Here is a 27,292-nt window from a genome sequence, read left to right as displayed (position 1 = left end):
TAGAAGATAGGAGCAGGAGTAGGCCATTCGGCCCCTCGAGCCTGCTCCGGCATTTAATGAGATCATGGCTGATCGTCCACATTCAGTGCCCTGTCCCTGAATTCTCCCCATATCCCTTGATCCCTTTAGCTTTAAGAAATATATCAAACACCTTCTTGAAAATATTTAATGAATTGGCCTCAACTGCCTTCTGTGGTAGAGAATTCCACAGGTTCACCACTCTCTGGGTGAAGAAAGTCCTCCTCATCTCAGTCCTAAAAGGCTTACCCCTTATCGTTAGATTGTGACCCCTGGTTCTGGACTCGCCCGCCATCGGGAACATTCTTCTGGCATCTGGTCTGTCTAGTCCTGTTAGAATTTTATATGTTTCAATGAGATCGCCTCAAATTCTTCTGAACTCCAGCGAATATAAGTACAATCGACCCAATCTCTCCTCATATGTCATTGTTGCCATCCCAGGTATCAGTCTGGTGAAACTTCGTTGCACTCCCTCCATGGCAAGAACATGCTCCCTCAGATAAGGCCAACAAAACTGCACACAATACTCAAGATGTGGTCTCACCAAGGCCCTGTACAAGTGCAGCAAGACATCCTTGCTCCTGTACTCAAATCCACTTGCTATGAGGGCCAAGATACCATTTGCCTGCTGCACCTGCATGCTTACCTTCAGTGACTGGTGCACAAGGACACCCAGGTCTCGTTGCACTTCCCCTTTTCCCAATCTATTGCCATTCAGCTAATTATCTGCCTTCCAGTTTTTGCCAACAAAGTGGATAACCTCGCATTTATCCACATTACACTGCATCTGCCATGCATCTGCCCAATCACCCAACCTGTCCAAATCATACTGGAATTTTTCTGCATCCTCCTCACAGCACACACACCCACTCAGCTTTGTGTCGTCTGCAAACTTGGAGATATTACATCTACTTCCCTCGTCTAGATCATTAATATATATTGTGAATAGCTGGGGTGCTAGCAGCGATCCCTGCGGTACCCCACTAGACACTGCCTGCACTCGGAAAAAGACCCGTTTATTACAACTCTTTGCTTCCTGTCTGCCAACCAGTTCTCTATCCAAGTCAGTACCTTACCCCCAATCCCACGTGCTTTAACTTTGCAAGCTAATCTCTTATGCGGGACCTTGTCGAAAGCCTTTTGAAAGTTCAAATACATCATCTCCCTAATCTATTCTACCAGTTGCATCCTCAAAAAATTCCAGTAGATAAGTCAAGCACGATTTACCTTTTGTAAATCCATGTTGACTTTGTCCGATCCTGTCACTGTTTTCCAAGTGCTCTGCTATTACATCTTTTATAATGGACTCCAGCATTTGCGCCACTACTGATCTCAGGCTTACCGGTCTATAATTCCCCGTTTTCTCTCTCCCACCTTTTATAAATAGTGGGTTTACATTAGCTACCCTCCAATCCATGGGAACTGTGCCCGAGTCTATAGAATTTTGGAAGATGACCAGGTATAATAATCTATTATTTCTAGGGCCACTTCCTTAAGTACCCTAGGATGTAGATTATCAGGCCCTGGGGATCTATCGGACTTAAATCCCATCAATTTCCCCAACACCATTTCCCTACAAATACTGATTTCTATCAGTTCCTCTCTTTCATTAGACCCTATGTTCCCCAACATCGCTGGGAGGTAATTTGTGTCTTCCTTTTTGAAGACAGAACCAAAGTATGTATTTAATTGGTCAGTCATTTCTTTGTTCCCCATTATAAATTCCCCTGATTCTGAATGCAAGGGACCTACGCTTGACTTCACCAATCTTTTTCTCTTCACATATCTATAGAAGCTTTTACATTCAGCTTTTATGTTTCCTGCTAGTTTTCTCTCATATTCTATTTCCCCCCTCTTAATTAATCCCTTTGTCCTCCTTTGCTGAATCCTTAACTGCTCCCAATCCTCAGGTTTGCTGCTTTTTCTGGCCAATTTATATGTCCTCTCCTTGGATCTTATGCTATCCCTAATTTCCCTTGTTAGCCACGGTTGAGTCACCTTTTTTGTTTTATTTTAATGCCAAACAGGGATAAAGAAATTCTGTCGTTCATCCATGCGATTAAAGTCATCCATTATAACTGCTGTGTCCTTATTGCACGCGTCGTAATTTCCCGTTTAATGCCGTGCCGAAACTCAGCATTACTGTTTGGGGGTCTGTATACCACTCCCACTTTTTGTGCCCCTTGGTATTCCTCAGCTCTACCCATACAGATTCCACATCGTCAGAGCTAATATCCTTCCTTACTATTGTGTTAATCTCCTCTTTAACCAGCAATGCTACCCCACCTCCTTTTCATTTTTGCCTGTCCTTCCTGAATATTGGATACCCCTGGATGTTGACTTAACAGCCTTGGTCACCCTGGAGCCATGTCTCCGTAATTCCAATTATATCATATCCGTGTTTAAATCTGTGTCTCTCTCACTTTCTTTCTCTCTCTCTCTCTTTCTTTCAGTAAGGTGGAAAGCGAAATATAATCTAAACGAGTCTCTATCAGCGGTATCACTGAGTTCTGTCCACAGCTAATGAGCTCCATTGCTAGTCATAGCCTCAAGACCACGAGGGACATGATAAGTGCGCAGCCCTCGGCACCGGGGAGATAACTTTTAAACTGTGACCTTCTGGATCTGTATCACTTCCACGACTTTTACTTGTAGAGATTGATCCAGTTATTCTTCCCAGAAATCTGAAGTTCTGTGCTTACACTGGGGGTGGAAATATCTGAATTTGACCCTGTGTTAAAATGGTTGAGAAATTTCTCTTAACCCAACAGTGACAGCACTGACATAACTGAAGAAACCCGAACGGATCAGGCTGTATTTTCCCATTAATTTTCTGTACAACCTCTCGTGGAGTCAGTCCCTGGTACTTTCCTGAGGTGCAGCACGACAACCCACCCCATCTCACCCTCTTTCCCCTATGCCGACCTGTGCCATGTTTTTGTATGAGGTCCGAGTGCCCCTTATTTACTGTGGCTCTCAGGGCACAGTAATACACGGCGCTGTCTGTGATCTTCAAGCCTTTCAGGATAAGTGAAAAGTGCCGTGTGTCCGGTTGAGATTCCCGCTGAAGTGTTCAAAGCCCGGAGCTGTCTCGTTATTCCCATAACTATCGGCTCTGAGCAGATACTGAGGGGCTTGGTGGGGATACTGGCGATACTAAAACAGGTTATAGCTTGTAGCTGATCCCGATACAGAGTAACTGCAGGTTCTTGCTGATTCTGCACCCTCTTCTGATCCGACTCCTTGTTCTGACTGGGGCACCGAGTCTCCGTTACTCATCTCTGAAAATAAACAGCGGGCACTCAGCGGGTTAGATGGAGTAACAGAAAGAGAATAATCACCCGGAGATAGAGATGGGAAATTGTATGAGGATTAGAGTCAGGCAGAGTTTCACCTCCATGGTTCCAGTATGAACTCGATAAACAAGAGACTGTGATCACTGCTTGTACCAAGCCTGAAATGGGAGGAACAGAAACAGCGCGGTGATCTCAACAGATCGGCTGGGATTTCTTCTTCCCGCCCATTTGTATCTCTCTAAACAGCAACTTCCTGGAGGTGGGGATCATGTCCTTTAGCAAGTAATCAGAGAGCGTCCTCCTGTGGACAGTACAAGCTTGGCGTACTGCATTGGAAACACGTACACATCACACACAGACATATACATACACACTGACATCTACACATACAAATACATACACACACGTAAATAAATATGCATGCAAATAGACACACACAAACTGGTGCACACAGAGACACGTTTTTTATTCGTTCCAAGATGTGGGCGTCGCTGGCAAGACCAGCATTTATTGCTCATCCCTAATTGTCCTTGAGAAGTTGGTGATGAGCCGCCTTCTTGAATAGCTGCAGTCCGTGTGGTGAAGGTACTCCCACAGTACTGTTAGGGATGGATTTCCACGATTTTGACCCAATGACGATGAAGGAACGGCGATATAATTCCAAGTCAGGATGGTGTGTGACTTGGAGGGGAACTTGGAGGTGATGGTGTTCCCATACGCCTGCTGCCCTTGTCCTTCTAGGTGGAAGAGGTCGTGGGTTTGGGAGGTGCTGCCGAAGAAGCCTTGGTCAGTAATACACACACACATACACATACACAGACATATGCCCACACAGACATATACACACAGAGACACAAACACGGAATCATACACACAGACATAAACACAGACATATACACACACACTGACATATACACACAGAGACACAAACACAGAATCATACACACAGACATAAACACAGACATATACACACACACTGACACATACATGCACTCAGGCGTCAATGTGAACCCAGATACACAAAATGGTTAAATGCTTGGCGGTTATTGATGCATATTCAGCTGAAAGGTGTTTCAGATGACTGACCTTGAACAAATAACCAGAGAGCGCCCTCCTGTGTCCACTACGACATAGAGCATTGGAAACAAACAGAGAGATGCATACACCGACCTACTCAAATAAATACACACAAATACAGACAAAACGTTCGAGAGTAAATTGTCGTTAATGGGAATTCCGAGTTAGTGACATTGAGACAACATCCTGTCAGTTTTTATCTATTTACTGGAATATTTTCCACCAACTGGAACACCCTAAAATTGCTTCCTCATTAACCGTGAGCATCGGTTTCAAAACACCGGTAATGGTCAGACAGAATCCTCACCCATTCCCGGGATCGGATGATCAGATGTCCGGGACAAAGTAGAACAGCACACGGAGCCTGTGTGCCGGGGCCTGGGGCAGTGATGATGAACACAGACAGCGACAATGATCACCGGCAGCTCATTGAAACCAGGCTCTTGGTTTGATGCAGGAAATGACGGGACTCCGTGTGCTGACAGAAACCCTTCAAATTCTCCGCTTCAGTCCAAAAGCTGCAACTGAGAGGAGGCACCGGGTGAAGTGCGGTGTCCCAGTGCGGGGAGGCTGCGGCCATTGTGGAGTTTGGGTTTTTGATTGTTTGGGGCTTAACAACGTTGTTATTCGGTTGGTTTATTTATTTGTACATCTGTGTCTGTCTGTCAATTCCAGTGTTGACACAACTGTCTTCTATTCATCTATCTCTAGGTCTGTCTAGTTCTCTCTGTCTCTCTCTGTGTCTCTGCTAATCTCTCTGTCTCGCTCTCTCAGTCCCTCCCTCTGTCCCTCTCTCTTTGTCGCTCTCTCGATCTCCCTCCTTCTCTTCTCTTCATCGATTTCTAGGACGATCCACCTGTCTGTGTAATTGGCTGTCTGTCTGTCTGTCTGTCTCGCTCTCTGTCTGGCTGTGTCTCTCAGTCCATCTGTCTGACTGTCTGTCTTTCTGCCTCCTTTTCCGTCTCTATATCTGTCCCTCTGTCTATCTTTGTGTCTGACTTTATGTCTCGCTGTCTGTCTGTTTGTTTATCCACCTGTTTATCTATCTTTATGTAGCCATTAAACCGATGCTATCTCTTTCTGTCTCTTTGTCTCCCTGTGTATACAGATAGAGAGATATATTGTTAAAGAATGAGAAACGTGTGATCTGTACTTCTCTCTGTTTCCATGGGTAACCGGGAATGTTTTCTGCAGGACTGAGTTCTGGAGAATTCACCGGTCAATGGCCAACAGAAGTCCAATATCCGGAAGGAACCTCGATGATCATTAATTGCAACTGTTCAATCTGAGATTCGAGCTATTCCCTGCAGCTTTATCGTCAGAACCAGAACAAGGCTCCCACTTTCGTAATTCAGGCACATTCCTTTGGAAAGCACCAAATTAACGGTCGTTTCTCTGTCATTCTGGAAAAGTCGAGAACTATCGGTGTTTTCAATTTGACTGCGCTGCAGCTCGCTGACAGCGCCGTGTAATACTGTGCACTGATGCCCACAGTGAGACGGGCCTCGGGACTCCTCGGACAGAAACCGTGTTCTGTGAGATCACACGGCCACCAGGTGGCGGTGACAGAGCGCGGATTCACACCGCCGGTCATGTTGCATGAACCAATACTGACTGACGCTTTCTCAATATAACTTAACGTGAAATTGCTTTTATCTCACATTTATGCTTTACATCCATTTACAGCTTCATAATTGCAGAACTTAGTTAAGTGGAAACGAGATGTGCATCCCCAGAACATTCGGATCACTTGCCATTTTGTTCTATTTCTCACCGCTAGAAAACCTGGTTTTCACCCACTTCAGCGTTGAATTTTGTGATAACTATTGACGAATATAATATTTCTGCTATTCCTATCGCGACCCTGCTTGCCCCGAATTTGTAACGAATGTGAAAGTGACAAAGCCCTTATCGAGAGGCAGAGTTATATCAAATGCGAAGCGGACATTATTATTGAATTCAGTTCCTCACAGGTGGATCCCGTGTGACAACACCGCCCGCGGCAGCCCCACCCAGAGCTTCCGTTTGCTGCTCTCGCTCTGACCCGCCTTGCCTGCCCTGTGTTATTAGAGAGATTGCTGCCGCTGTTCCTTGTTTGGTATTTTTGGATCAGCGGTGCAGTGGAGAGGGGATCTGTAATTCTGCTCTGATATAGTATTTCCCGGACTGCAGAGTTACAGACTCAGGGGGCATCATGTGGAACCGTCTCGCACCGCTCCTCGACATTATATCACTTCTCAGTAAGTATTTCCTTCCCAGTAAAAATCCATTCTGACTGCTGTAACCCAGATGTTATTATTGGTGAAATGATGATGATGATGTATATTACTCTGATTTTATGTTAGAATGGAGCCACCAAGAAACAGTGGAACAGCCGGTCCCTGAAATGATGGTTGAAGATGAAAGTAATGTCACCCTGACCTGCACTTTGAAAACATGTACTACTAAGCTTTATGTTTTCTGGTAGTCAGCACCCCAGGGAGACCCCAAAGTAAGTGGTTTACATTATTCCAGGGATAATAAACTGGAACCACGACTTCACTGACCGATTCTCTCCTACTTTTAATATAACTACAACGATTACCGAGCTAACGATCGGCAACGTCCTGATCTCCGACACCGTCGTGTATTTCTGTACCATGCAGTCCACACTGCTGCAGAGATATAGCGGAAACAGCACAGAAACACACAGCGGGAGTTCCAGTTAGTGCTCACCAGAGGGCGCTCTCACACCTATAAACAAAAGCGACAATTCAGCCACAGTCGTTAATGAGAATTGTGAGTGTCACAGGAACCTTGTTAAAAAGGCCAATTAAACACAACACACAAGAACCGGTGAGGTCCACCGGCGGAATTATATTAGCTGGTGATTTTAACTCGCATTTAGAATGAAAATACATTGCACAAAGGCATCTGCGGTGCCTTTTTTCTTTTGATGCCCTTTCCGTGCCTCCCTGTCCCTTCTCATCCCCTGTCTCCATTCTTTACCCACAATCGTATGAACTTTCTTCGTTCAGTGTTTAATTTAACGATGTAAACCCTTTGCTGCTGCTCGACATATTTATTCAGAACCGCTCGAGCCCAGCTTCCAAAAAGCAGGAACTGCAGACAGGGCAGTCAATAAACACAGTGGCCAAGAGATTCGTCTCGGTCCATGAACTGAATATCAGGCGCTGTGTATAACCGGCGGACGATCCGATACCGCCCATCTTACGCCACCGTGCGAGGCCAAATTCTGGGCCGAAATTTATCAGAACCTGCGCACCGACATCTGAACAGTTCTCATAATATCCACCAGAGGACGTCAGTTCACAATGTTCCATTTGAAGGTCAGACCCCGGGCATTGAGTTAAATGCCGTTTTTCGAACAGTTGTTTTAATTTGGGGATAAATTAGAGATTGATATTTGAAATCCACAATGCGCTGGGTCGGTACATCGGGCAATAATCATTACAAATGGCATCCATCACATCGAAGGATTGAATTCTGATACTAACCAGTGGGCAGGACAAGTGAGCGGAAGGATGTGGAAGATGGGGAAAGGAATATTAAAATGTGAATCTGGTTTCTGAAGTCATTAACTGTACCGATGGTGGAGATCGATGTTAAGGGCGAAAAACAAACCGAAACCGCCTGTATTTTGTTGCGTTTCCTGCGCCACATCCTTTTCTAATACGAGTGAAAGTTAGAAGTCGTTTTTCACGCCCTCCTCTGCTCGCGGGCAATTTAAGCAGATGTGCGGTAAATTGAATAAAGACGCCAATGTGCTGTCCCTCCATTCTCTCTCATTGCAAATCCAAAATCTGAAGATTGTGTAACAGTAAATAAATCATTTCAGGCACAAATAAATTATCAGATAGAATTTAAACATAATTTTAAATACGAACCACAGAAGGGGTCGGTGTTCCAAACGCTATTTAAATTATAGGGTGTGGCGATGCCGTGTTGGACTGGGATGGACAAATTTAAGAAGTCACACAACACCAGGTTATAGTCCAACAGCTTTCAGAGCGCTGCTCCTTCATCAGGTGAAGTGGAGAGATGCATAAAGACACAGCTTATATAGTCAGAGAATAATGCCGGATGTTTACAGGTAATCTTTCTAACTGCCATTTATCACACCTCGGCAGAGAGATAATCACAGCAATCAAAGGTGTGAATGCTGTCCAAACAGGTTAGTCAGGAAAACATTACATCAAAGAAAAATGAGGTGGGATCACAAGGGGTCAAATGTTGCAGATGTATGAAAAACCAAAAACAGGTTTAAAAACTTTTCTTTGCTGGGAATCACAGCAGGTCCGGCCGCATTTGTGTAGAGAGAACAAGCCAACAACAACTCGAGTCTGGTGACCGTACATCAGGTGGGGTTCCATGTAGCGTGACATGAACCCAAGATCCCGGTTGAGGCCATCTGGTGCGGAACTTGGCTATCAGTTTCTGCTAGACGATTTTGCGTTGTCGTGTGTCTCGAAGGCCGCCTTGGAGAATGCTTACCCGAAATCGGAGGCTGAATGTCCTTGACTGCTGAAGTGTTCCCCGACTGGAGGAGATGTTGTGAAAATAGACTGTACCGACACAACTAGCCACAGTGACCCCGATCTGTACTGGTGCTGTGACATGCAGAAAAGATTGTGGCGTCATCCACTACAGGGCAAACCGGCGGCCACCTCTGTGTGACGTACATTCGGCTATGTATGTGTCATGTTATTCGTTGCGCAAGTCTACCGCTTATTTAAATAGAACACCTCGATTAAAAGGAAAGGTGACTTCAGTTTCCACCAAATAACCGCCACATCTTAATCCATAAAAGTGAAAGGTTGGCACGCGAGAGACTTATAAAGTGGTCGTTAAAACGTTTGGTGACGTGCGCATGCATGAAAGGTTCTCTCAGTGTGACAGATGGGGGCTTTTCTCTGTGTTTGTGAATCGTGGGAGCCACAGCCCTCCATGGCGGAGTCGTTAACCGAGTGAATTCGGCAAAAGATACATTTCTATGGTGAGAAAAACAATTATTTTCATAGAAGGTGGAGAAAATGTGGAATAAGTGCATGAATTATTTTAGTAGAGAAATTGGATAGGAGTCTCAAAAGAGCAACATTAAATGATGTGAGGAGCGAGAGGAAAGTACAGGCATGATAGTAAAATACTGCAGATGCTGGAAATCCGAAATAACAACAGAAAATGATGGAAAAACTCAGCAGGTCAGGCAACATCCGTGGAGAGAAATTTGAGTTGACGTTTCGGGTCAAAACCCTTCTTCAAAACTGGAAGGAAAATAAAATAGATCGAAGGCAAGACTGCGATCGAACAAAAGAAGAAAAAAGAGACAATAAAAGGTATTCGAAGTCAGACGAGATGGTAATAGGCCCGTGGAGACAAAAGGCAGCTGAGATTACGTGTGAAGTGTACTGGCAGGTAAGAAACAGCTGCCAGGTGAGAGAGAGAAACAAAAGGAAAGGAGGGGGGTGAAGGAGGACCCAAAACAAAGGGGTGGAAAAAATTATCAGTAAAAAAGTAATAGGGGCCGAGGTTATGTTCTGAAATTGTTGAACTCGATATTGAGTCCGGAAGGCTGCAAAGTGCCTAATCGGAAGATGAGTTGCTGTTCCTCGTGTTTACGTTGAGCTTCCGTGGAACAATACAAGAGTCCAAGGATGGTGAGGTTCGAGTGGGAATGGAGCGGTGAATTAAAAAGACAGGCGACTGGAAGCTCGGGGTCACCCTTACGGACTGAATGGAGGTGTTCCGCAAAGTGGTCACCCAATCTGTGTTTGGTATCCCCAGTGTAGTGGAGACCGCATCGTGAGCATCGAATACAGTATACTAGATTGCAATAAGTTCAAGTAAATCGCTGTTTCGCCAGGAAGGGGTGTTTGGGGCCCTGGACAGTGGGAAGGGGGGAGGTATAGGGGCAGGTGTTACATCTCCTGCGCTTGCACGGAAAGGTGCCAGGCGAAGGGGAAGGGCTGTTTGGGGTGATAGAGGAGTGGACTAGGGTGTCTTGGAGGGAACAGTCCGTACGGAATGCTGAAAGTGAAGGGGAGGGGAAGATGTGTTTGGTGGTGGGATCACTATTACCATCTCGTCTGGCTTCAAATACCTTTTATTGTCACTTTTTCTTCTTTTGTTCGATCGCCGCCTTGCCTTCGATCTAGTTCATTTTCTTTCCAGTTTTGAAGAAGGGTTTCGACCCGAAACATCAACTCAAATTTCTCTCCACGGATGTTGCCTGACCTCGAGAGTTCTTCCAGCATTTTCTGAAAGTGCAGGCATGATGGGCTTAATCACTTCCAGAAACTCACCGAGCCCAGAGTCAGCGGGAGACAGGGAACAGGACAGAGAGATGGGTATGTGATTACAGCGGATCGCGGCCCCCCGTTAGAGTGGTGGGGTGGTGAGGGCATTGAGGGAGACGGATGGAGGCAGACACAGAGTTTAAACACCATCTCCACCCATTCCCAAACTTTCCTCCACACCCTTCAGAATGGTCGTTATTACTTCCCCCGCTTAACCAGATGTGCTATTCCACCACATGCCTGAACTCCAGAAATTTAGATGAAAAGCAATGCAGCACCAGAAGGAAAATGCTGGAAGAAGCTCGGGTCTGATCAGAAATATCTGGATATGTTCCAAAAGCCGGGAGGCTACGAAATAATCCGATGAGATGGTGAATAACATCTGAGAGACAGGGAGGTTAAGTGAGTTATGGCCTGGTGTAATATAAACAGAGATATGGTCTAGTGCAGTAATAACTGAGACAGTGTCCAGTATAATAAAACAAACAGAGACAAGGCTTAGAGCAATATAAACTGAGGCATGGTCTGATGTAATATAAACAGACTCTGGGTCTAGTGCAATATAAACAGGGACATGGTCTAGTGCAGTAATAACTGAGACAGGGTCTAGTGTAATATAAACAGAGACAGGGTCTAGTGTAATATAAACAGAGACATGGACTAGTGCAGTAATAATTGAGGAAGTGTATAGTGTAATATAAACAGAGGCATAGCTTAGTGTAATATAAAGTGCGACATGGACCAGTGTAATATAAACAGAGACATGGTCTGGTTTAATATAAACAGACATAGGGCCAAGTGTAATACAAACAGAAAAGGGTCTACTGTAATATAAACAGAAACATGGCCGATTGCAGTAATTAAAGCGACAAGGTCTAGAGTAATATAAACAGCGACACGGTCCAGTGCAGTAATAACAGACAGTGCCAAGTCTAGCTTAACCAGAGACAGGGTGTAGTATAATATAAACAGAGTCAGGGTCTAGTGCAGCAAAAACAGAGACACGGTCTAGAAAATATAAACAGAGAAATGGTCGAGAGCAAAAATACATGAAACAACGTCTAGTCTAATATAAAAAGATTGGGGCTCCTGCAGTAATAACAGAGACAGAGCCTAGTGCACTATAAACAGTGATATAGTCTACTGCATTAATAACTGAGACAGGGTCTGATGTAATAAAAATACAGATATGGTCTAGTGCAGTAATAAATGTGGTAGGGTGTAGTGTAATATAAACAGAGACATAAACTGCTGCATTAGTAGCTGAACAGGATCTAGTGTAAGACAAATAAACGTTGGAATAAACGGCTCATTTTCTGAATGGCAGGCAGTAACAAGTGGGGTACCACAGGGATCTGTCCTGGGCCCCCAGCTGTTCACAATTTACATTAATGACCTGGATCAGGGAGTCGGATGCAGCATTTCCAAATTTGCAGACGACACTAAACTAGGAGGGGGGGTGGGCTCAGAGGAAGAGACCAGGAAGCTCCAGAGCGATTTGGACAGACTGGGCGATTGGGCGGATAAATGGCAGATGCACTATAATGTGGACAAGTGCGAAGTTATCCACCTTGGGTGCAGGAACGGGAGGGCAAATTATTATTTAAATGGCAATAGATTGGGAGAGGGGGAAGTACAGAGAGACCTGGGTGTTCTTGTACACCAGTCACTGAAGGCGAGCATGCAGGTGCAACAGGCGGTCAAGAAGGCAAACGGTATGCTGGCCTTCATAGCAAAAGGGTTAGAATACAGGAACAGGGATACCTTGCTGCAGCTGTACAGGGCACTGGTGAGACCACACCTCGAGTACTGTGTACAGTTTTGGTCGCCTCATCTGAGGAAGGATGTTCTTGCCATGGAGGGGGTGCAGCGGCGATTCACCAGGCTGATACCAGGAATGGCGGGAATGACCTATGAGGAGAGACTATGTAGTTTAGGGATGTACACACTGGAGTTTAGAAGATTGAGAGGGGACCTCATAGAAGTGTATAAAATTCTGACAGGTCTAGACAGACTGGATGCAGAAGGAATGTTTCCCTTGGCGGGTGAGAACAGAACTAGAGGACATAATTTAAGGATAAGGGCTAAACCATTTAGGACAGAGATGAGGGGGAATTTCTTCACTCAGAGAGTGGTGAACCTGTGGAACTCATTGCCACAGAGGGCAGTGTACGCCAGCTCATTAAATATATTTAAGAGGGAATTAGATATATTTCTACGGGCAAAAGGGGTTAAGGGTTACGGAGAGAAGGCGGGGACGGGATACTGAATTAAAGGATCAGCCATGATCTCATCGAATGGCGGAGCAGGCACGAAGGGCCGAATGGCCTACTCCTGCTCCTATCTTCTATGTATCTATGTAAATACAGATATGGTCTAGTGCAATAAGAAATGCAGGGAATAATGCAATATAAACAAAGGCAGAGACTACTGCAGAAATAAATGAGACGGGGACTAGTGTAATATTAACAGAGACATGCTCTGGTGCAGTTATAACTGAGACAGTACCTTGTGTAATATAAACAGAGGTAGAGTCTAGTGCAGTTATAAATGAGACAGGGTCCAGTGTAATAAAAACAGAGACAGGGTCAGTGTCGTGTAAACATAGACAGGGTCTATTGTAACATAAGCAGAGACAGAATCTAGTGTAAAATAAACAGGAACAGGGTCCAGTGTAATATAAAGAGAGACAGCGTCCAGTGAAATATAAACAGAGACAGGGTCTAGTATAATATAAACAGCGACAGGGACCAGTGTAATAAAAACAGAGACAGGAACTAATGTAATATAAAGAGAGACAGCGTCTAGTGAAATATGAAAACAGACAGGGACTAGTATAATACAACCAGAGACAGGGCCTAGTGTAACATAAGAAGAGACAGGATCTAGTGTGGTGTATGTGCCTTTAAGAGCCCCAGGTGTGCTGTAATGCCGGTAATTGCCACTCGGGCTACATAAGCCTGTATATTGTGTATATCCGTTAGAATCCCCCCCAGACTTTGCTTAGTAAATACCTATGAACCAACTCCTCTCTTCAGTGTCTTTATCAACACGCGGACATTACAGTGGCAACGAAGTGGAAACGGACTTACCTGCAATTCGGCAGCACCTCAAGGACATCGATTCCTCGGGCGTCCAGAAGACTCAAGGAAGTGAGAGAAGCTGTGGTTTCACCAGCTGGGCAAGCTGGTGGCAGGTGCTGCGCTAATCCTTCCTGGGCATCAGGCTGGGGCTCCAGCGGCTGGCTCTACAGCTGAGACAGGCAGCGAAATCGGAGGCAAGCAATAACGGACTGGGAGGGAGCACTCGGGAGACGGCCGGCGTGGCAAGCAGGTCAGCGTTCAGACCTCCGGCAGGAACAAGTCTCCAACAGTAAATAAAAAGAAAGAGAACGGAAACCGCAGTAAACAGCGTAGTTATCGGCAGCAGCAGCGGGAAAGCACGGGAAGCGCCATATCTTTGCTACAGAAAAGAAAAAAAAAAGCACAGGAAGTGCCATATCTTTTCTGAAATGCCTAAGTCTGGTAATATTGATGCTTTTGATAGCGAAATAGAGGATTGGACCACATACGTGGAAAGAGTAGAGGTATATTGCACTGCAAATGGAATAGAAGATGAAAAAAAAGCTTCAGTACTTCTGAACTTAATGGGCGCAAAGACATACGGGCTGTTACGAAATTTAATCACTCCAGCCAAACCAAAGGACAAGAATTTTAAATAAATTGTTGATACCCTGCAGGAGCACTTAAACCCAACACCGCTGCTGATAGCAGAACGATTCAAGTTCTTCAAGAGAAATCAACACAAGAATGAAAGTAACGCTGATTACCTAACCGAATTAAGAAAGCTATCAAAGTACTGCCAATTCGGGGCAGGACTATCAGATTATCTTCGAGACAAATTCGTTTGCGGTCTCTTAAGTGAAGGAACACAAAAAAGACTGCTTTCTGAAAAAGATTGAAAGGCATCACCACCTCAATAAAAGTGGAAGATGCAGCAGTTCCCAAATTTTTTAAGGCAAGACCGGTGCCATACGCAATACGTCCAGCAGTCGAGGCAGAGCTGGAGAATTTGGAAAAAGCAGGCGTATTATCCAAAATAGATTGGAGCGAATGGGCAACACCCATCGTTCCAGTCATGAAAAAAGCATTGAATAAAGATAAATCTGAAGAACAGAGAAAAATCAGCATCTGTGGTGACTTCAAGGTGACTGTAAACTCGGTCCTTCACACAGTACAGTATCCTCTTCCGAGGATAGAAGATATTTTCGCCTCACTATCCGGAGGGAAACGTTTCACCAAAATTGACTTGGCACAGGTATATCTACAGATGGAGGTTGAGGAGGCCTCTAAAAAGTATCTCACGATAAACACACACAAAGGCCTGTACCAGTACAATCGACTGGTTTTTGGAGTAGCATCAGCTCCAGCTATCTGGCAAAGAGCTGTGGAGCAAGTCCTGCAAGGGATTCCGGGGACTCAATGCTATCTAGACGACATCCTTATAACAGGAGAAAACGACAACGAGCATCTTGCCAATTTGGAGCAGGTGCTCACTAGGCTGAAAGAATGGGGCCTACGAGCGAATTGCCCCAAGTGTGAATTTTTCCAAAATCAGATATCATATTGTGGCCACTTAATTAATAATGAAGGGTTGCATAAGTCGCCTGAAAAAATTGAAGCGGTTATAAAAGCCCCAGCACCTGAAAATGTTTCACAATTAAGGTCGTTCCTGGGATTAATAAATTACTATCATAAATTTTTACCGAACTTATCAACTCTTCTACACCCTCTTAATGAACTTCTACAAACAGGAGTGATTTGGAATTGGAACGAACACTGTAAACGTGCCTTCCCTAAATGCAAAGAGTTAATCACATCCGAAGAAGTTTTGGCTGATTACAATCCATCACTGCCAATCAGACTGGCGTGCGATGCATCTCCTTACGGCATAGGAGCAGTATTATCCCATAAATTCCCTGATGGCTCAGAGCGGCCGATAGCTTTTGCGTCACGCTCATTAAACTCAGCTGAGCGTAACTATGCCCAAATCGACAGGGAAGCACTCAGCCTGGTATGGGGAGTGAAGAAATTCAACCATTACCTACACGGACAAAAGTTTACCTTGTTGACTGACCATCAACCCCTCATCTCCATATTCAACCCTAAAAAAGGTGTTCCCATTATGACAGCGCAAAGGCTACAGAGGTGGTCCCTTTTTCTAGGGGCACACCAATACAACATAGAATACAAAGGGTCAAAACAGCATGGGAATGCTGACGGTTTATCGCGCCTACCATTGCCAACGGTAGAAGAGGCACCTACAGCAGACCCAGTAGAGATGTTCCACTCTACCATTGTGGAATGTCTACCAGTGACAAATTCTGCCATTGAAAGGGAGATGAAAAATGACCCGACTCTCTCACGGGTCTACGAGTTTACAGTGAAGGGATGGCCAGCACATGGCGAACACTGTTGCCAGCATTCTCGCAAAAAGAACAGCTGTCAGTGTGCCGAGGAACCTTGATGTGTGGATCCAGAGTGGTGATTCCACCCAAACTCCAGGATAAAGTGCTAAAGGAGCTTCACGAGGGGCATCTGGGTGGAGGAAAATGAAGAACCTAGCTAGGGCGTTTGTATGGTGGCCAGGTATCGATGGAGACATCGAAGAAATGACCAAGAGCTGCCTAGGATGCCAGAAAGTCCAAAACGCTCCACCACAAGCCCCTCTACATCCATGGGAGTGGCCCTCATCTCCCTGGCAAAGGGTGCACATCGACTTTGCTGGTCCATTTATGGACTCAATGTTCTTAATCACGGTTGATGCACACTCCAAGTGGCTGGAGGTAATAAAGATGTCCTCCACCACCACGGAAAAAACCATCACAGTATTAAGGACCATATTTGCCAGGAATGGGCTGCCGGAACAGATATGTTCTGATAATGGACTGCAATTTGTGTCCGAAGAATTCAGAAAGTTCTTAAAAAACAATGGGGTTAAGCACTACACGTCCGCCCCATACCATCCCGCCACCAATGGATTGGCTGAAAGGTTTGTCCAGACCTTCAAGAAGGCCATAATGGCCATGGGTAATGAAGACATAAAACTTCAGCACAAGGTGGATAACTTCTTATTCGTATACAGGAATGCAACACATATGGTTACCAACCAAACTCCCACCATGATGTTCTTCAATAGAAACCTAAGATGCCGGCTGGATTTGGTCAAGCCCAACATCAGAAGGGACGTGGAGAACCGGCAGTTTCAAGGCATGAATGAAAGGCCAACTAGGGCCTTCCAGATAGGTCAACAGGTTTTGGCCCGGGACTACCGTACCGAGAAATGGCAGCCTGGAACTATCTGCACACGACTAGGACCACTGATGTATACCGTGGACATCGGAGAAAGCATAATAAGGTGCCATGCTGACCAAATCATAAAGTCATCCGAAAAGGGACAACCTACACCACAACTCTATACATCTAACGATGAAGTAGAGATACCCATATCTACCTCCGATCCGGTGATACTGGAACCCGATGAACCCGACACTGGCATTCAAGCCGAATCAGCCTTGCCAGAAGAACCTACTACACCACCAGAAACTACTACACCCCCGAGGCGCTATCCGGACCGAGCCAGGAAGCCTCCTGAGAGACTAACTTATAATTAATTAACTACAGCAATATATATTATTTTGCTTATAGCATGTAATTAATAATTACTTAAAATATGATGTACTGGTTAGCTAAAAGGGGAGGAATTGTGGTGTCTGTGCCTTTAAGAGCCCCAGGTGTGCTGTAATGCCGGTAATTGCCACTCGGGCTACATAAGCCTGTATAATGTGTATATCCGTTAGAACCCCCCCCCCCCAGACTTTGCTAAGTAAATACCTATGAACCAACTCCTGTCTTCAGTGTCTTTATCAACACACGGACACCACATCTAGTGTAATATAAACAGAGACAGGATGTAGTGTAATATAAACAGAGACAGGGTCTAGCAAAATATAAATACAGACATGGTCTTGTGCAGTAATGTAATAGAAACAGAGGAAGAGTATAATGCAGTAATAACTGAGACAGAGTTTAGTGCAATACAAACAGACACAGGGTCTAGTGTATTATAAACAGAGACAGGCTCTAGTGTAATATAAACAGAGACAGGCTCTAGTGTAATATAAACAGAGACAGGGTCTAGTGTAATATAAACAGAGACAGGTTCTAGTGTAATATAAAGAGAGTTAGGGTCTAGTGTAAAATAAACAAAGATAGCATTAATAACAGAAACATTATCTAATGCAGTGATAAATGATACAGTATCTAGTGCAATATAAACAGATACAGTGTCTAGTGTAAAATAAACATGGAAGTGGTCTAGTGTAATATTAAAAGAGAAATGTTCTAGTGCAGTAATAACAGAGTCACGGCCTATTTTAATATAAACAGAGAGACGATCTAGTGGAGTAATAACGGAGACAGGGCCTAGTGTTATATGAACTGAGGCAGGGTCTAGTGTAATATAAAGTGAGACAGGGCCTAGTGTAATATAAACAGAGACAAGGTCTAGTGTAATATAAACGGAGACAGGGTCTAGTGTAATATAAACAGAGACAGGGTCCACTGTAATATAAACAGAGACAGGGTCTAGTGTAATATAAACAGAGACAGGATATAGTGTAATATAAACAGTGACAGGGTCTAGCAAAATATAAAAACAGACATGGTCTTGTGCAGTAATGTAATAGAAACAGAGGAAGAGTATGATGCAGTAATAACTGTGACAGAGTTTACTGCAATACAAACAGAGACAGGGCCAAGTGTAATCTAAACAGAGACAGGGCCTAATGTAATATAAACAGAGACAGGGTCTTGTGTAATATAAACAGAGACATGGCCTAGCGTAACATAAACAGAGACAGGGTCTAGTGCAATATAAACAGAGACAAGGTCTAGTGAAATATAAACATAGACAGGGTCTAGTGTAATATAAACAGAGACAGGGTCTAGTGCAATATAAACAGAGAGAGGGTCTAGTGTAATATAAACAGAGACAGGCTCTAGTGTAATATAAACAGAGACAGGGTCTAGAGCAACATCAAATCGAATCAAATCAACTTTGATTTTCATTGTTCGTGCACAAGTGCAGTACAACGAAATAAAGGATTGCGGCTCCCGAGAGTGTACATTTGGATTAAGACGTTTAAACATTCAACATACATTTGGCTTGTAGTATATTAACATAAATATGACCATAATAAAGTGCATTGGCAGATGTGCAGGCTTTAGAGTTTATTTGTGGAGTTCAGTAGGATGACAGCCCTGGGAAAGAAGCTGTTCCTAAATCTGGTCGTACAGGTGTGAATGCATCTGTAGCGTCTCCCAGATGGTAGGAGGGCGAACAGACTGAGGCTGGGGTGGGTAGGGTCTTTGATGATCGACCGTGACCTCCGTAGACAGCGTTTCTGGTATATGTGCTCTATGGTCGGTAGCCGGGTGCTGGTAATGCAGTGGGCAGCTTTGACTACCCGCTGCAGGGCTTTCCGGTCAAATATAAACAGTGACAGGGTTTAGTATAATATAAACAGAGACAGGATCTAGTGTAATATAAACAGAGTTAGGGCCCAGTGTAATATAAACAGAGATAGCATTAATAACAGAAAAATTGTCTAGTGCAGTAATAACTGAGACAGGGCCTAGTGTAAAATAAAGAGAGACGGGGGCTAGTGTAATATAAGCAGAGACAGGGTCTAGTGTAATATAAAGAGAGACAGGGTCTCGTGTAACATAAACAGAGAAAGGGTCTAGTGTAATATAAACAGAGACAGGGTCTAGTGTAATAGAAACAGAGTCAGGGCCTAGTGTAATATAAAAAGAGAAATGGTCTAGTGCAGTAATAACAGAGTCATGGCCTATTTTAATATAAACAGAGAGACGATCTAGTGGAGTAATAACGGAGCAAGGGCCTAGTGTGATATGAACTGAGACAGGGTCTAGTGTAATATAAAGTGAGACAGGGCCTAGTGTAATATAAACAGAGACAGGGTTTATTGCATTGTCTAGTACAGTAATAACTAAGAGAGTGCCTAAAGTAATATATAAAACAGAGGGCCATGTGTAATATAAGCAGAGACAGGGTCTAGTGTAATATAAACAGAGACAGGGTCTAGTGTAATATAAACAGAGACAGGGTCTAGTGAAATATAAATAGAGACAGTGTCTAGTGTAATATAAAAGGAGACAGGATCTAGTGTAATATAAACAGAGACAGGGTCTAGTGTAATATTAACAGAGACAGGGTCTAGTGTAATATAAGCAGAGACAGGGCCGAGTGTAATATGATCAGAGACAGGGTCTAGTGTAATATAAACAGAGACATGGTCTAGTGTAATATAAACAGAGACAGGGTCTAGTGTAATATAAACAGAGACAGGATCTAGTGTAATATAAACAGAGACAGCCCCAATGTAATATAAACAGAGACAGGGTCTAGTTTCATAAACAGAGACAGGGCCTAGTGTAAAATAAACAGAGACAGGGTCTAGTGTAATATAAACAGAGACAGGGCCTAGTGTAATATAAAAAGAGACAGGGCCTAGTGTAACATAAAGAGAGACAGGATCTAGTGTAATATAAACAGAGACAGTGCCTTGTGTAATATAAAAAGAGACAGGGCCTAGTGTAATATAAGCAGAGACAGGGCCTAGTGTAATAGAAACAGACACAGGGCCTAGTGTAATATAAACAGAGACACGGTTTAGTGCATTATAACAGAGAGAGGTCATAGTGTAATATAAACAGAGATAGCATTAATAACAGGAACATTGTCTAGTGCAGTAATAACAGAGACAGGGCCTAGTGTAAAATAAACAGAGACAGGGACAAGTGTAATATAAAAAGAGAAATGGTCTAGTGCAGTAATAACTGATTCATGGCCTACTTTAATATAAACAGAGACATGGTCCAGTGGAGTAATAACGGAGACAGGGCCTAATGTTATATGAACTGAAACAGGGTCTAGCGTAATATAAGCAGAGACAAGGCCTTGTGTAATATAAACAGAGACAGGGTCTAGTGTAATATAAACAGAGACAGCGTCTAGTGTAATATAAACAGAGACACCGTTTAGTGCATTGTAACAGAGACAGGTCCTAGTGTAATATAAACAGAGACATGGTCTTGTGTAATATAAACAGAGACAGGTGTTGGTGTAATATTAGCAGAGACAGGGCCTCGTGTAATATAAACAGAGACAGGGTCTAGTGTAATATAAACAGAGACATGGTTTAGTGCATTATAACAGAAACAGGATCTAGTGTAATATAAACAGAGGCACGGACCAGTGTAATATAAACAGAGACAGGTGTTGGTGTAATATTAGCAGAGACAGGGCCTAGTGTAACATAAACAGAGACAGGTCTAATGTAATATTAACAGAGACAGGGTCAAGTGTAATATAAACAGAGACAGGGTCTAGTGTAATATAAACAGAGACACGGTCCAGTGTAATATAAACAGAGAGAGGGTCTAGTGTAATATAAACAGAGACAGGGCCTAGTGTAATATAAACAGAGACAGGGTCTAGAGCAACATCAAATCAAATCAAATCAACTTTGATTGTCATTGTTCGTGCACAAGTGCAGTACAACGAAATAAAGGATTGCGGCTCCCGAGAGTGTACATTTGGATTAAGGCGTTTAAACATTCAACATACATTTGGCTTGTAGTATATTAACATAAATATGACCATAATAAAGTGCATTGGCAGATGTGCAGGCTTTAGAGTTTATTTGTGGAGTTCAGTAGGATGACAGCCCTGGGAAAGAAGCTGTTCCTAAATCTGGTCGTTCAGGTGTGAATGCATCTGTAGCGTCTCCCAGATGGTAGGAGGGCGAACAGACTGAGGCTGGGGTGGGTAGGGTCTTTGATGATCGACCGTGACCTCCGTAGACAGCGTTTCTGGTATATGTGCTCTATGGTCGGTAGCCGGGTGCTGGTAATGCAGTGGGCAGCTTTGACTACCCGCTGCAGGGCTTTCCGGTCAAATATAAACAGTGACAGGGTTTAGTATAATATAAACAGAGACAGGATCTAGTGTAATATAAACAGAGTTAGGGCCCAGTGTAATATAAACAGAGATAGCATTAATAACAGAAAAATTGTCTAGTGCAGTAATAACTGAGACAGGGCCTAGTGTAAAATAAAGAGAGACGGGGGCTAGTGTAATATAAGCAGAGACAGGGTCTAGTGTAATATAAAGAGAGACAGGGTCTCGTGTAACATAAACAGAGAAAGGGTCTAGTGTAATATAAACAGAGACAGGGTCTAGTGTAATAGAAACAGAGTCAGGGCCTAGTGTAATATAAAAAGAGAAATGGTCTAGTGCAGTAATAACAGAGTCATGGCCTATTTTAATATAAACAGAGAGACAATCTAGTGGAGTAATAACGGAGCAAGGGCCTAGTGTGATATGCACTGAGACAGGGTCTAGTGTAATATAAAGTGAGACAGGGCCTAGTGTAATATAAACAGAGACAGGGTTTATTGCATTGTCTAGTACAGTAATAACTAAGAGAGTGCCTAAAGTAATATATAAAACAGAGGGCCATGTGTAATATAAGCAGAGACAGGGTCTAGTGTAATATAAACAGAGACAGGGTCTAGTGTAATATAAACAGAGACAGGGTCTAGTGAAATATAAATAGAGACAGTGTCTAGTGTAATATAAACAGAGACAGGGTCTAGTGTAATATAAACAGAGACAGGGCCTACTGTCAAATAAACAGAGACGCGGACAAGCGTAATATAAAAAGAGAAATGGTCTAGTGCAGTAATAACCGAGACATGGCCTACATTATTATAAACAGAGACATGGTCTAGTAGAGTAATAACGGAGACAGGGCCTAGAGTTATATGGACTGAGACAGGGTCTAGTGTAATATAAGCAGAGACAAGGCCTGGTGTAATATAAACAGAGACATGGTCTTGTGTAATATAAACAGAGACAGGTGTTGGTGTAATATTAGCAGAGACAGGGTCTAGTGTAATAGAAACAGAGACAGGGCCTAGTGTAATATAAACAGAGACCGGGTCTCATGTAATATAAACAGAGAGAGGGCCTAGTGTAATATAAACAGAGACAGGGTCTAGTGTAATATAAGCAGCGACAATGTCTAGTGTAATATAAACAGAGACAGGTCCTAGAGTAAAATAAACAGAGACAGGGCCTAATGTAATATAAGCATAGACAGTGTCAAGTGTAATAAAATCAGAGACAGTGTCCAGTGTAATATAAACAGAGACAGGGCCTAGTGTAACATAAACAGAGACAGGGTCTAGTCTAATATAAACAGAGACAGGGCTTAGTGTAATATAATGAGAGACAGGGTCTCATGTAGTATAAACAAAGACAGGGTCTAGTGTAAATTAAACAGAGACAGGGTCTAGTGTAATAGAAACAGACTCAGGGCCAAGTGTAATATAAACAGAGACAGGGTCTAGTGTAATATAAACAGAGACAGGGTCGAGTGTAATATAAAAGGAGACAGGATCTAGTGTAATATAAACAGAGTTAGGGCCTAGTGTAATATAAACAGAGATAGCATTAATAACAGGAACATTGTCTAGTGCAGTAATAACAGAGACAGGGCCTAGTGTAAAATAAACAGAGACAGGGACAAGTGTAATATAAAAAGAGAAATGGTCTAGAGCAGTAATAACCGATTCATGGCCTACTTTAATCTAAACAGAGACATGGTCCAGTGGAGTAATAACGGAGACAGGGCCTAGTGTTATATGGACTGAAACAGGGTCTAGCGTAATATAAGCAGAGACAAGGCCTTGTGTAATATAAACAGAGACAGGGTCTAGTGTAATATAAACAGAGACAGCGTCTAGTGTAATATAAACAGAGACAGGTGTTGGTGTAATATTCGCAGAGACAGGGTGTAGAGTAACATAAACAGCGACAATGTCTAGTGTAATATAAACAGAGACAGGTCCTAGAGTAATATAAACAGAGACATGGCCTAGTGTAATATAAGCATAGACAGTGTCTAGTGTAATAAAATCAGAGACAGGGCCTAGTGTAATATAAACAGAGACAGGGTCTAGTCTAATATGAACAGAGACAGGGCTTAGTGTAATATAATGAGAGACAGGGTCTCATGTAGTATAAACAAAGACAGGGTCTAGTGTCAATTAAACAGAGACAGGGTCTAGTGTAATCGAAACAGACTCAGGGCCTTGTGTGATTTATACAGAGACAAGGTATGGTATAATATAAACAGAGACAATGGCTAGTCTAGCATAAACAGAGACAAGTCCTAGAGTAATATAAACAGAGACAGGGTCTAGTGTAACAGAAACAGACTCGGGATCTAGTGTAATATAAACAGAGACAGGGTCTAGTGTAATATAAACAGAGACAGGGTCTAGTGAAATATAAACAGAGACAGTGTCTAGTGTAATATAAAAGGAGACAGGATCTAGTGTAATTTAAACAGAGGCAGGGCCTAGTGTAATATAAACAGAGATAGCATTAATAACAGGAACATTGTCTAGTGCAGTGATAACAGAGACAGAGCCTTGTGTAAAATAAGCAGAGACGGGGACAAGTGTAATGTAAAAAGAGAAATGGCCTACTGCAGTAATAACCGAGTCATGGCCTACATTAATATAAACAGAGACCGGGTCTCATGTAATATAAACAGAGACAGGGTCTAGTGTAACTTTAACAGAGACAGGTTCTAGTGTCAAATAAACAGAGAGAGGGCCTAGTGTAATATAAACAGAGACAGGATCTAGTGTAATATAAGCAGCGACAATGTCTAGTGTAATATAAACAGAGACAGGTCCTAGAGTAAAATAAACAGAGACAGGGCCTAATGTAATATAAGCATAGACAGTGTCAAGTGTAATAAAATCAGAGACAGTGTCCTGTGTAATATAAACAGAGACAGGGCCTAGTGTCATATAAACAGAGACAGGGTCTAGTCTAATATAAACAGAGACAGGGATTTGTGTAATATAATGAGAGACAGGGTCTCATGTAGTATAAACAAAGACAGGGTCTAGTGTAAATTAAACAGAGACAGGGTCTAGTGCAATAGAAACAGACTCAGGGCCTAGTGTAATTTATCAGAGACAGGGTCTGGTATAATATAAATAGAGACAGGGCTTAGTGTAATATAATGAGAGACGTGGTCTCATGTAATATAAACAAAGACAGGGACTAGTGTAAATTAAACAGAGACAGGGTCTGGTGTAATTGAAACAGACTCAGGGCCAAGTGTAATATAAACAGAGACAGGGTCTAGTGTAATATAAACAGAGACAGGGTCTAGTGAAATATAAACAGAGACAAGGACAAGTGTAATATAAAAAGCGAAATGGTCTAGTGCAGTAATAACCGATTCATGGCCTACTTTAATATAAACAGAGACATGGTCCAGTGGAGTAATAATGGAGACAGGGCCTCGTGTTATATGGACTGTAACAGGGTCTAGCGTAATATAAGCAGAGACAAGGCCTTGTGTAATATAAACAGAGACAGGGTCTAGTGTAATAGAAACAGACACAGGGCCTAGTGTAATATAATCAGAGACAGGGTCTAATGTAATATAAACAGAGACAGGGTCTAGTGTAATAGAAACAGACACAGGGCCTAATGTCATATAAACAGAGACAGGGTCTCATGTAATATAAACAGAGAGAGGGTCGAGTGTAACTTAAACAGAGACAGGGTCAAGTGTCATATAAAGAGAGACAGGGTCTAGTGTAATATAAACAGAGACAGGGTCTAGTGAAATATAAACAGAGACAGGGACAAGTGTAATATAAAAAGCGAAATGGTCTAGTGCAGTAATAACCGATTCATGGCCTACTTTAATATAAACAGAGACATGGTCCAGTGGAGTAATAATGGAGACAGGGCCTCGTGTTATATGGACTGTAACAGGGTCTAGCGTAATATAAGCAGAGACAAGGCCTTGTGTAATATAAACAGAGACAGGGTCTAGTGTAATAGAAACAGACACAGGGCCTAGTGTAATATAAACAGAGACAGGGTCTAATGTAATATAAACAGAGACAGGGTCTAGTGTAATAGAAACAGACACAGGGCCTAATGTCATATAAACAGAGACAGGGTCTCATGTAATATAAACAGAGAGAGGGTCGAGTGTAACTTAAACAGAGAAAGGGTCAAGTGTCATATAAAGAGAGACAAGGCCTAGTGTAATATAAACAGAGACAGGGCCTAGTGTATTATAAGCATAGACAGTGTCTCGTGTAATAAGATCAGAGACAGGGTCTAGTGTTATATAAACAGAGACAGGGCCTAGTGTAATATAAAGAGTGACAGGGTCTAGTCTAATATAAACAGAGACAGGGCTTAGTGTAATATAATGAGAGACAGGTTCTCATGTAATATAAACAAAGACAGGGTCTAGTGTAAATTAAACAGAGACAGGGTCTAGTGTAATCGAAACAGACTCAGGGCCTAGTGTGATTTATACAGAGACAAGGTATGGTATAATATAAACAGAGACAATGGCTAGTCTAGCATAAACAGAGACAAGTCCTAGAGTAATATAGACAGAGACAGGGTCTCGTGTAACAGAAACAGACTCAGGATCTAGTGTAATATAAACAGAGACAGGGTCTAGTGAAATATAAACAGAGACAGGGTCTAGTGAAATATAAACAGAGACAGTGTCTAGTGTAATATAAAAGGAGACAGGATCTAGTGTAATTTAAACAGAGGCAGGGCCTAGTGTAATATAAACAGAGATAGCATTAATAACAGGAACATTGTCTAGTGCAGTGATAACAGAGACAGAGCCTTGTGTAAAATAAGCAGAGACGGAGACAAGTGTAATGTAAAAAGAGAAATGGCCTACTGCAGTAATAACCGAGTCATGGCCTACTTTAATATAAACAGAGACCGGGTCTCATGTAATATAAACAGAGACAGGGTCTAGTGTAACTTTAACAGAGACAGGTTCTAGTGTCATATAAACAGAGAGAGGGCCTAGTGTAATATAAGCAGCGACAATGTCTAGTGTAATATAAACAGAGACAGGTCCTAGAGTAAAATAAACAGAGACAGGGCCTAATATAATATAAGCATAGACAGTGTCAAGTGTAATAAAATCAGAGACAGTGTCCTGTGTAATATAAACAGAGACAGGGCCTAGTGTCATATAAACAGAGACAGGGTCTAGTCTAATATAAACAGAGACAGGGATTTGTGTAATATAATGAGAGACAGGGTCTCATGTAGTATAAACAAAGACAGGGTCTAGTGTAAATTAAACAGAGACAGGGTCTAGTGTAATAGAAACAGACTCAGGGCCTAGTGTAATTTATCAGAGACAGGGTCTGGTATAATATAAATAGAGACAGGGCTTAGTGTAATATAATGAGAGATGTGGTCTCATGTAATATAAACAAAGACAGGGACTAGTGTAAATTAAACAGAGACAGGGTCTGGTGTAATTGAAACAGACTCAGGGCCAAGTGTAATATAAACAGAGACAGGGTCTAGTGTAATATAAACAGAGACAGGGTCTAGTGAAATATAAACAGAGACAGGGTCTAGTGT

This window comes from Somniosus microcephalus, chromosome 4 (assembly GCF_052327205.1).
Source record: "Somniosus microcephalus isolate GS21.2 chromosome 4, FLI_Smic_1.0, whole genome shotgun sequence".
Classification (NCBI taxonomy): domain Eukaryota; kingdom Metazoa; phylum Chordata; class Chondrichthyes; order Squaliformes; family Somniosidae; genus Somniosus; species Somniosus microcephalus.
The sequence above is the reverse complement of the archived record's forward strand: the minus strand, read 5'-3'. Positions refer to the sequence as shown.